The sequence below is a fragment of the Nanorana parkeri genome, unplaced genomic scaffold (genome assembly GCF_000935625.1).
Source record: "Nanorana parkeri isolate BGI_ZX_2015 unplaced genomic scaffold, ASM93562v1 scaffold189, whole genome shotgun sequence".
NCBI classification, from domain to species: domain Eukaryota; kingdom Metazoa; phylum Chordata; class Amphibia; order Anura; family Dicroglossidae; genus Nanorana; species Nanorana parkeri.
In genome coordinates, this window is record NW_017306457.1 from 576,186 (window position 1) to 585,897 (window position 9,712).

At 41.1% G+C, this 9,712-nt stretch overlaps 1 protein-coding gene across 1 annotated transcript in view; it reads right to left on the minus strand.

Annotated features, from left to right (window-relative positions):
* The window catches only part of CACNA2D3 (calcium voltage-gated channel auxiliary subunit alpha2delta 3), a 786,579-nt gene that overhangs the window by 196,647 nt on the left and 580,220 nt on the right, over positions 1–9,712 (minus strand). The gene's annotated exons all lie outside the window — the stretch shown is intronic.

Genomic DNA, 9,712 nt, shown 5'->3' on the forward strand with positions numbered 1-9,712 from the left:
CTGCTTCTCATTCTTCGTGTTTGAGCACTGCTGTACAGGAACTGTAAAATGTCAAATGCAGGCACTGGCTTACTTAATTACTGCTTGCATTAAAAAAAAAAAAACATTTAATTATGTATGAATAGATACATAGATGAGTTAATTTGTGCATATAATATTTGCCTGGAGTTCAGCATTAAATATTTGATGTACCCAAATCATCCTGTAGATACTATAGAGTTATAGAAAGCTGATGGTTATTTCATATCTATCAAGGGCTCTGTTAACAAGACTTCTGTGCTTGAGTTCCTGGGTCAGCACACCTGTTGTGAACATTATAGAGGGGTGTTGCTCTACCTTAAAGCTGGGCGGAAGTAACCAAATCTCCCAAGAGGTCAGGAAAAGAGTTGTAAATTAAATTAGGCAGATATCATTGCTGGATTATCCAAGATATAAAAGAATGCAGGTGCTAACCAAATACCACTCCTGGGTAGACTGACCCTTTAAATAATATGTAGACATTTTTCAGGAATATTAAATAAATACCCATTGGGTTGTAAGACTCATATTTGCAAATACAGAGATTCAGTAATAACTCCCAATTAACTAACAGTAGCGAATAGCCATGACTATTAGCAGCTGTCATCAATCTGTTATAAACAGCTGCAACATTAAGGTTAGTGGGTCTTGTTAAATAGTTAAACCTGCGAACCGCAAGAGGCATAAAATCAGGAACACGGCCTCACACTTGCAGAGCATTAATATATTAAGATTGCTTTAACGTTTGCCATATTTTATGAAATATCACTTTATAACACAACATTCTAATTGTAAGCTATTAAATACAAATTAGCTCTATTTTCAAATTTGGTTTACAAAGTGAATTGCTTGCACATCGAACAAAATGAACTTTCAGAAAAATGCAGAAAGCCATGCCATGTTCGGCGAAATAACTAAACAGTTTAGAGCATTCCTGAGCCTTCAAAATAGGCTAATGTATGATCCAAGGAATTCATAAAAAATTAGATATGCTTGTCATTTGGACAAAGGCATTCTTCAAAGAATTCCAGCCTGTCTCCTCCTCTGCTCCAGCGATGGCATGTCGCTCGGGGTCCTCGTGTTTAATACACAGTGTATTGGACGTGATGACTCACGGGAACTTAGACCACTGGAGTAGAGGGGCATAAAGGCTGGAAGGATCAGTCTAAGAGTAAGCATGCTCCAAGGTTCAGGTGAGTAGGGTGGCAAGAAAAATTTCTCCCAGAGTTCTGTTTTAATAATCTACACTTGTAACATGTTGTTAGCTGTGCGTTAAACCTTTGAGAATTTCTTTGAGTAATTACAGTAAAAGTGGTAAAAACCATTATTACTGACTGGTATGTACAAATTATTGGTAAACAATTATGTACCTTGATATGAAGTTATGGAAAATAGAATCGATTCGGATGTTGCATATAGGACAAACAATATGTTGGTTACAGACTCCAGAGCAATGCCTACAGAAAGATTGTTCTAAAGTGTATGTATAGCCAAAACTTTATTTTTATTTTTTAGTTTTAGATAGAATATGGAGAGTAAAACTCCATGCAAGTTTATTTTTTTTTTGCTCCCATTGGGAAGGTTGACCTGTAATTCCTGTCCCAGAGATGCAGCAGAAAGTTAGAATAAATCTCTAAAAGAGAGGGAAATTCCACTCATGGACAGTGGTCCTTGGAACAGGTGTAAAGATTCTTCCTTACCTATTGTTCTGAGGGCAACTCTAGCATTTTGGGTTTCCCCTCACTTTCATTCTTGGTGACAATATTCAGGGAACAAGTTGGACGGTGAATCTCCCCAACAGGGACATAGACTGAAATAAAACACAACTGATTGTCTACCAATTCCCCGCTCTATCCAAAAATCACCATTTGTGAAATGTGTGTGGTTATTAAATGAAAACAAGCTATTGGAAATTGCTTGCCTCATGCTATATATGCAATAACCCTACAAACTAATCAACCTTCTAGTCAGAAGGCTCTGGAGGGAATATGAAAACTAATTGTGAACTAAGCTACATGCTGATTTATGGCTCCTTTTAGTAGCCCATGTGGTCCCCTTAGCATGTTTCAGTTGGATTTACCCTGCAGAGCCCATAGGTATATAGATAAGGTAAAAACTGATATAATTAAATAGGAAATCATATTAGATTAGAGGTGACTACAATCCTCATTTGGAACTTTGAACAAGTAAACATTTCCAGGACTGCTATTTCTTTAAAGGAACAAACACCTGAATTAGGGCCTATGTTGACAGGCTTTTGTTTTTTCTCAGATGGGCATTGCTTGTCAATCCAAGTTTATGGGGATTTAAATTCCACTTGAAGCAAGTGAAATGCAGGTCAGAATTAGGTCAAGTGCAGTGCAAATGCACATGACAATGAATTGATGATCTCAGAAGCCTCTCAACCTTTATCAAACTGATGCCATTGAAACAGGACTAGAGCCCATCAACACTGTCCCTTAGTTTTTTTTAATTTTTATTATGTTGGCAGAGTTATTTATAAACTGTGTGTAAGTGTAATGCAGGATGCTTAGATTAAAGTTTACATTTATAAAGTATCTACTGATGAAATACAAGGAAATATTTGTTTTAAAAAATACCTGCTCCTGGCCCCCTCATACTCTGGTGGCCTAGGTACAGGACCACATATGCCTTATTGTAAACACAGCTTTACATGTGAATATTTACCTTATACTTCTACTAGTTTCTTAAAAAGCAAATAAAAAAAAAGATCTTTGTTGCAGTTGGCGGCCATCCAAACAAGAGATATAATTAGTGTACAATAGTCTATTCAAACACTAAACATGGCAACGTGGCTCCAGAGGGTCTATAAAAGACACAGGACCCTGCAGCCGAAATTCTAAGTGGTAACCTCCATTTAAGCTGCGTCTGCATTATGCTGAATAAACCTACGCCATAAAGGTTTCTCCCATTTACAAATAAGATCAATGACCTGTTTATTAGCCATTCTTTGCTGCCCTATTATGAGCCTGTGCACTCCCTCACACCTATAATTTTTAAGTTTCATAATATTTTATGTGCCAGTTCTTAATTATGGACGCCAGCACCATCATTAAAACAGCACGGGAAGCTTTTTGAAATAATCTTTTTAAAGACACATTGTTTGATGCAATTTTCTAGTACAAAGGTCTCTGCTGAGAAAAGGTAACAAAGACTGTATGTGAGAGAGATAGGACTGGGGTCTTGGCAGAGGCGGATAAAATAGAAAGCTACTGACTGTAAGAAAAAAACAAAACATTCTTGATAATAAATTTGTGTTTGCATTACAATTACAAACCATTCCTATCAGTTTTGACCACCTATTGAAAGTTATGAGCTCCAGGTATTAAGTATGGCTAGTATAGCTAAGATGTGTTTCTCTTCAATAACTGGTAGGGATGCACCTATACCGGGTATTTGGGCGAGTACTCGTACTCTCTGAAATGCTTTGATACTTACCTCCGATACCGCAACATCCGGTCAGAGGGAAATCTCTTGGGGCCAGCTTTCTTTCTAATCAGGAAGCCATGCAATGGGTTATGATCTGCCTGAGTGTCTAGGAAGCCGGCTTCACTTGTTGCTAGGAAGCCCGGCTTCCAAACCTATCATGAAGCCGGGCAGCACATAATGACCGGCCTCCCGCTTTCCTGACTGGTCAGGAAGCCAGACTGCTTAGGAACAAGTGAAGTCGGCATCCTAGCCAATCAGGAAGCCGGGAGGCGGGTCATGACATCCTGCCCAGCTTCATGATTTGCAAGGAATCTGGCTTCACTTGTTGCTAGGCAGCCTGGCTTCCTGACCAATCAGGAAGGCGGGCGGCACCTCATGACTCGCCGCCCTGCTTTCTGATTGGTCTGGATGCCAAGCAGCCTCGGCAAGAGCAGTCATTGTTCTTTCGATAGAACCCTGGCTTCACATCAAAACAGGAAGCTGGGCGACGGGTCATGATTTGTTGCCCAACTTCCTGATATACGGGGCACACGGCACCAGAAAACCCGGAGAGCATCCCTAATAACTGGATAGCTTTTTGTCACCCAATCCAAGCTTAAAGGGTTTTCTACTTTACCTATAGACCTTCTTAAACTCCTTTAATAAAGATGTCAAAGCCTGCAAGATTTTGTTTTTCTAGTTATTGCCCATTGTACACTGTAACATTAATAGAGGCCGCTGTGTGTACTTTTCTACAAGTTTGGAAGCAGAAACATCTCACTGATTAAGATCTTACCTCTTATATACTCTTTCAAGCTATATACCTTTATGGTTGCTGTGAGGGGCTTTTATAACTTTGGGATAAACCAAGCAGCTAGGATAGAGAAACGTAGAGGATATAACCGCTTTAAACCTTTGTGAAAATCCCTTGCCTCTGGAACAAAAAAAAACCCTAAACATGCTCTAAGAACTCAGTAGGAAAGCAGGAAGCCTCACACCGATTACGTCACATCACATCCAACTTTTTTTCTTAAACTTTAGCACACTACCGCCTAGGACTGCCTTTCGCTAATGTTTCACCCAATATGGGCTTGATCACAGAGATAGAGGGTTTAATATAATGGGATGTAATCTGATGTCATTGGTGTGGAACTTCCTGCTTTCCCACTGAGCCAGAACAAAGACGATTAGTTCCAAAGCTGAAGATGACAACAAGAAATAGGTTCCTAATGTGTAGGCAGCAGGTTCTTCCTACAGTGTATTAACACTTACAAAGTACTAACCATGCAATGTGTACTGTTTGAAAACAATGTATACCCTGACATTTACCAAAGTTTCCTATATGGAAACAAATCAAGCCATTTACCCAAAGAAGTGGACAAACAGATCTAGCCATATCTGACAATACATAGGAGTTGTGGTGGTGCCCATGCTGCAAAGCAGTACTCTTGAAAGGGGAAAGATACACACAGCAGGTGTTTTTCTTTTCTTTTTTTTTTAGGGACTAAGCTGCTACCTGAGCTCCTACTGATCAAGACAGTAAAACTCATATCTAATACTAAGGATTGCAGATAAAGCATAGTAAATGTTAAAATATCTATGACCGTAGCATTATTTAGCAATACCGAAACCAATCATTGTTTGTCAATATATGCTGCACGGTACATTAATACTTAGATAAATAGCAGATCTTAAAAAAATGTGCTTGAGTCCTTATATTTTCTGTTTCTGAGTTTAAAACTCTGTTAAATTTAGCTTTAGGCAGAAGTGGAGTGTAATCCTGGCGTTTGTCCATCCTGTGCGACTGAAAAACCGTGACAAAAGACAATCAGCTCAGTTATGCTTCCCTATAAACCTTAGCAAAGGGTGAAAATTCTTTTGTGCAATTTGGTAAATTCTGGCTAGAAAGATTCAACAGTCAAGTTTTCCTTTACAAGTTTCCAGTGATATGCCTGGCTGAGGGGGCGAATAATCAAGCTGAGTAGGTGGTAGTGTGCCGTGCCCATCTGGATCATAAAGAGAAGCTTTCAAGCCCAGAGATTTACAATTGCGTGGAGCCTGAATACAAACCAACTGTTCCTCTCCGGGCAGATTTATTGTATAATTAAGAAAATAAGAAGCATTCTTCTTGATGGCTCAGTTCATATGAGAACAGATAATGGTTCCATGGGATCAAAATTTGTGAGAGTGGTAGATAAAAGAAAGTTGCCTGTTCTCCGGGGTATAGAATGTTTTTAAGCCATTAGTGACAGGCATAAGAAAATCAACTTTGCATTTCAAAGTGGTTTACTTCTAAATTGTTAGATCACCAAGGACTGGAAAGCATTCTATGACATGGAGAGAAGGTGGTTTCCTTTCTTTAGACTGAAAGGCTCACCTGGCTCTGATGCACCTAATTTAACAGAAGGTGTGCAACAAACTCTTTTTAATTGCAGACGTAGCCGAAGAAAATTATGTTACTACACTGTGTGCAAAGTTCATTAAATTACACAGCATCACGTGTATAATGTACATGGTCATTTAGCCATGGAACACCCAACAACTTTGTACTATTAACTTGCACGGTGTCTTAACTTACAATTAAATTGGAACTAAAGCCTTTTTTTTACAACACAATACTCGCGTGTAGGCTTATAGTACATATGAGACTCTGTGGGGTTGATTTTAGAGCTGCAGCTAACGATTATTTTCAAAATTGATTAGATAGCCGATTATTAAGTTTGATTAATCGGTTAATCGGATAAAAAATAAAATACATTTTAAAAAATGGCTCCAGTGATGGACTACTAGTTTGTATTGAGTGTAGTCCATCACAGGAGCAAGGTTGGAGCGGTGGAAGTAAAAAACAAAAGTGTGGTCTGCAATATAGTGAAATGAAAAGTGTAAAATTATACAGCAATGAATGCAGAATGGCACCGGCTATAGAGGACTACAAAACCCAGCAATACATTATACAGTGCAATGCAGAATACCACCAGCTATAGAGGCATACAACAAATCCCAGCAATAGTACATTATAGCTGGCGGTATTCTGCATTGCGCTGTATAATGTACTATTGCTGGGTTTTGTAGTCCTCTATAGCTGGCGGTATTCTGCATTGCACCACTTGATAATGTATTCCACGATTTGTTGTAGTCCTCTATAGCTGGTGGTATTCTGCATTGCGCTGTATAGAGGACTACAAATCCCAGCAATAATGCATTATACAGCGCAATGCAGAATACCGCCAGCTATAGAGGACTACAAAACCCAGCAATAGTACATTATACATACAGTGTATAATGTATTGCTGGGATTTGTATTCCTATGTATAATATACAGCACAAATTACCATCAGCTATAGAGGAATACAAATCCCAACAATACATTATAGAGCACCACGTGTGGGAAAGTGCAGGCTTACCTGTCTATAGGCGGCTGTCATCCCCCCTCACCTGCTCCTCCTTACTACTTCTTCCCACATCCCTGTGCCGATCGTGGATGCGGGCGGGGAGGAGATGTGGCGTGTGGATGCGGGTGGGTCTGGCAGCGGCGAACGTGAGGTGGGGAGGAGATGCGGTGCGCAGCGTGTGTGGAGCCGTAAACAGGGCCAACTAATCAAAAGCCGATTAATCGATGATTGAAAAAGTTGACAACTTTTTCAATCATCTATTATAATCGATTATGTCGATTAGTTGTGTTGCAGCCCTAGTTGATTTACTAAAGGCAAATAGGCTGTTCACTTTGCAAGGGAATTCACAATTTGCAGGGGAAGTTTCCCTTAGCTTGGTGAATATGGTGAAATTTCCCTTCGCAAAGAATATTCAATCACGTGCAAGGAAATTGAAAAAAAAAAGTATATTTGCTTGCATATGATTGGGTGATAGAAGTCAGTAGAGGTTATCCTCATTCACTAAGCTAAGGGAAAACTTCCCCTGCAATGTGCAAATTCCCTTGCAAAGTGAACAGCCCACTTGCCTTTAGTAAATCAACAGCTGTATGCAATAAAAGTTCTTCTTCTGCCTGCCAGCAATGCTTCTGAATATACACTGTGCCATTGATGTGCAGCTCAGTGTACAATCTCGGCATGCTGAACATGGAAGAAGACAGGACAGATGCATCAGTGGCAGTGTTGAGAAAGAACATAGCAACTGCACTGCAGAAGTAGATCCTGTTGTGTCTAGCAGACAGGAAGTGAAGGAAGATTTTTACAATTGGACACAGGTGGCTACTATTCCATTACTATAGGAATAATTGTAACTATTCTTTACTTTACACAGAATGGGATAAAACAGTTTTGGTTTTAGATATACTTTAAAGGAACAACAACAATTACAACAATAACAACAGCAACAATTTTCACTGTACATCTAAGAGGCCACCATGAGTACAGGGTAACTTCAGTTGGCCATTGGACTGCCTATTAAGCCTAACAGATAAACAGTCAAGCAGCAAACTGAAAGAGGTCACACGCTAGGCTGATAATGCTGCTACCAATTCTGAGGCAGTAAAAATGACTAGCTTTTGTATACTAAAAAAAAATTGCATTATTATGGGTTTCCGCCATTGGTGGTTTCTGCGTTCACCATTTCTCTTGTTTTGGTGTAGTACAGCTTAGCGTTGTGAGATTGCAACAGAAAGTGCTGTTACTGGCAAGATCTACAGGTAAGGAACTTTGCAACAGAAAAAAATATTTGGTTACTGAAACTGTGCACGGTGAGGCATGATGCCAAACAGACTGAAAAATAGATTTATGATTTACATACATTTTAAATGATTTTGTCAATGACATACCTTAAAGGAGAACTATGACTTAAGGGCAAATAAAAATACCCCTTACCTTGATCGTAGTAGCATCGTTCCTTTTTTCTAAAGTCGCAGCACATCACAGATAAAACCCTCAAAACCTGTAGTAAATGGCCGTCTTCAACCCAGCTCCAAGCTCCGTTTCTCTTAGGGGGCGTTAACATTTGATCCAGCCCGCCCACGGCTTTTTTTTCAACTCATCTCATTGCTTTGGCCGCGCTTCCTCTCATCGTGCACAGCTGTGAAATGCCAGCTCGTGCACGCTGGCATGTGTGATCGGGAGGCTGAGTCTGAAGTGAGAAGGCTGCTGCAAGAGATGGTATGAAAAAAACGGACTCAGCCTCCCTGCTAATGCAGTGCTCTTTCCACTTTCCACTCTCTCTCCAGTAATTAGGATGTCAGCATAACATAGGGGCAGAGAGAGAGGGGATAAAGAGCCATCCCTCTCCCTTCATCATTTACGAGAAATCGGCAAGTCCATATATGGTGAATGATGTCACTGGGTATCCCTGCAGACTGGCAAGCATCCGATCAGCAGGGATCCCCAGTGACATCATTCATCATATATGCATTGGCCATACGTGGTAAATGATGAAGAGAGAGAGAAGGCTCCTTCCCCTCTCTCTCTATCCCTGCCCTGAGTGACACTGACATCCTCAATTCACTGGGGATCGCTGATGAGAGAGGGGAAGGAGCCCTCTCTCTCTCTTCAGCATTTACTACAAATGGGCAAGTCCATATATGGTGAATGATGTCAATGGGAATCCCTGCAGACTGGCAAGCATCCGATCAGCAGGGATCTCCAGTGACATCATTTACCATATATGGACTTTCCCATTTGTAGTAAATGCTGAAGAGAGAGAGAGGGCTCCTTCCCCTCTGTCATCAGCGATCCACGGTCATTTCAGTATGAAAATGACTTCTGTCAGCGCTTCTGTGTCCCAGCCTCTTATGCTATCCGACGGCGTTTCAGGGTCTCGGCCGGCTCTTCTGCCAGACCGCACTTACGGATCCCGGCTTCCTCCACCACCTGAACGTAGCTGTGGGGATCTGGACCCGCTCCTCCTGCTGCTGCTCGATAAGGCCGCCAAGGCTGCTGTCACACATGGCAGGGAGAGAGAGGGGAAGGAGCCCTCTCTCTCTCTTCAGCATTTACCACGTATGGCCAATGCATATATGATGAATGATGTCACTGGGGATCCCTGCTGATCGGATGCTTGCCAGTCTGCAGGGATACCCAGTGACATCATTCACCATATATGGACTGACTGTGCTGTACACTACACGTGTCGTGAAGTAGGCGGGACAGATGAGGAGGAGGGAGGGGATCAAGCTGTCTTGAAGGCTGGCACACGGGGGCGTGCAGATAAGAAGAGAGCTGCTGCGCATGTCCATATATTCGTGGACGCGCAGCAGCTCTCAAGAATCACTGTCAGTCACAGTGAGGAAGATCAGTGGGGAGGATCCCGTCAGACACGT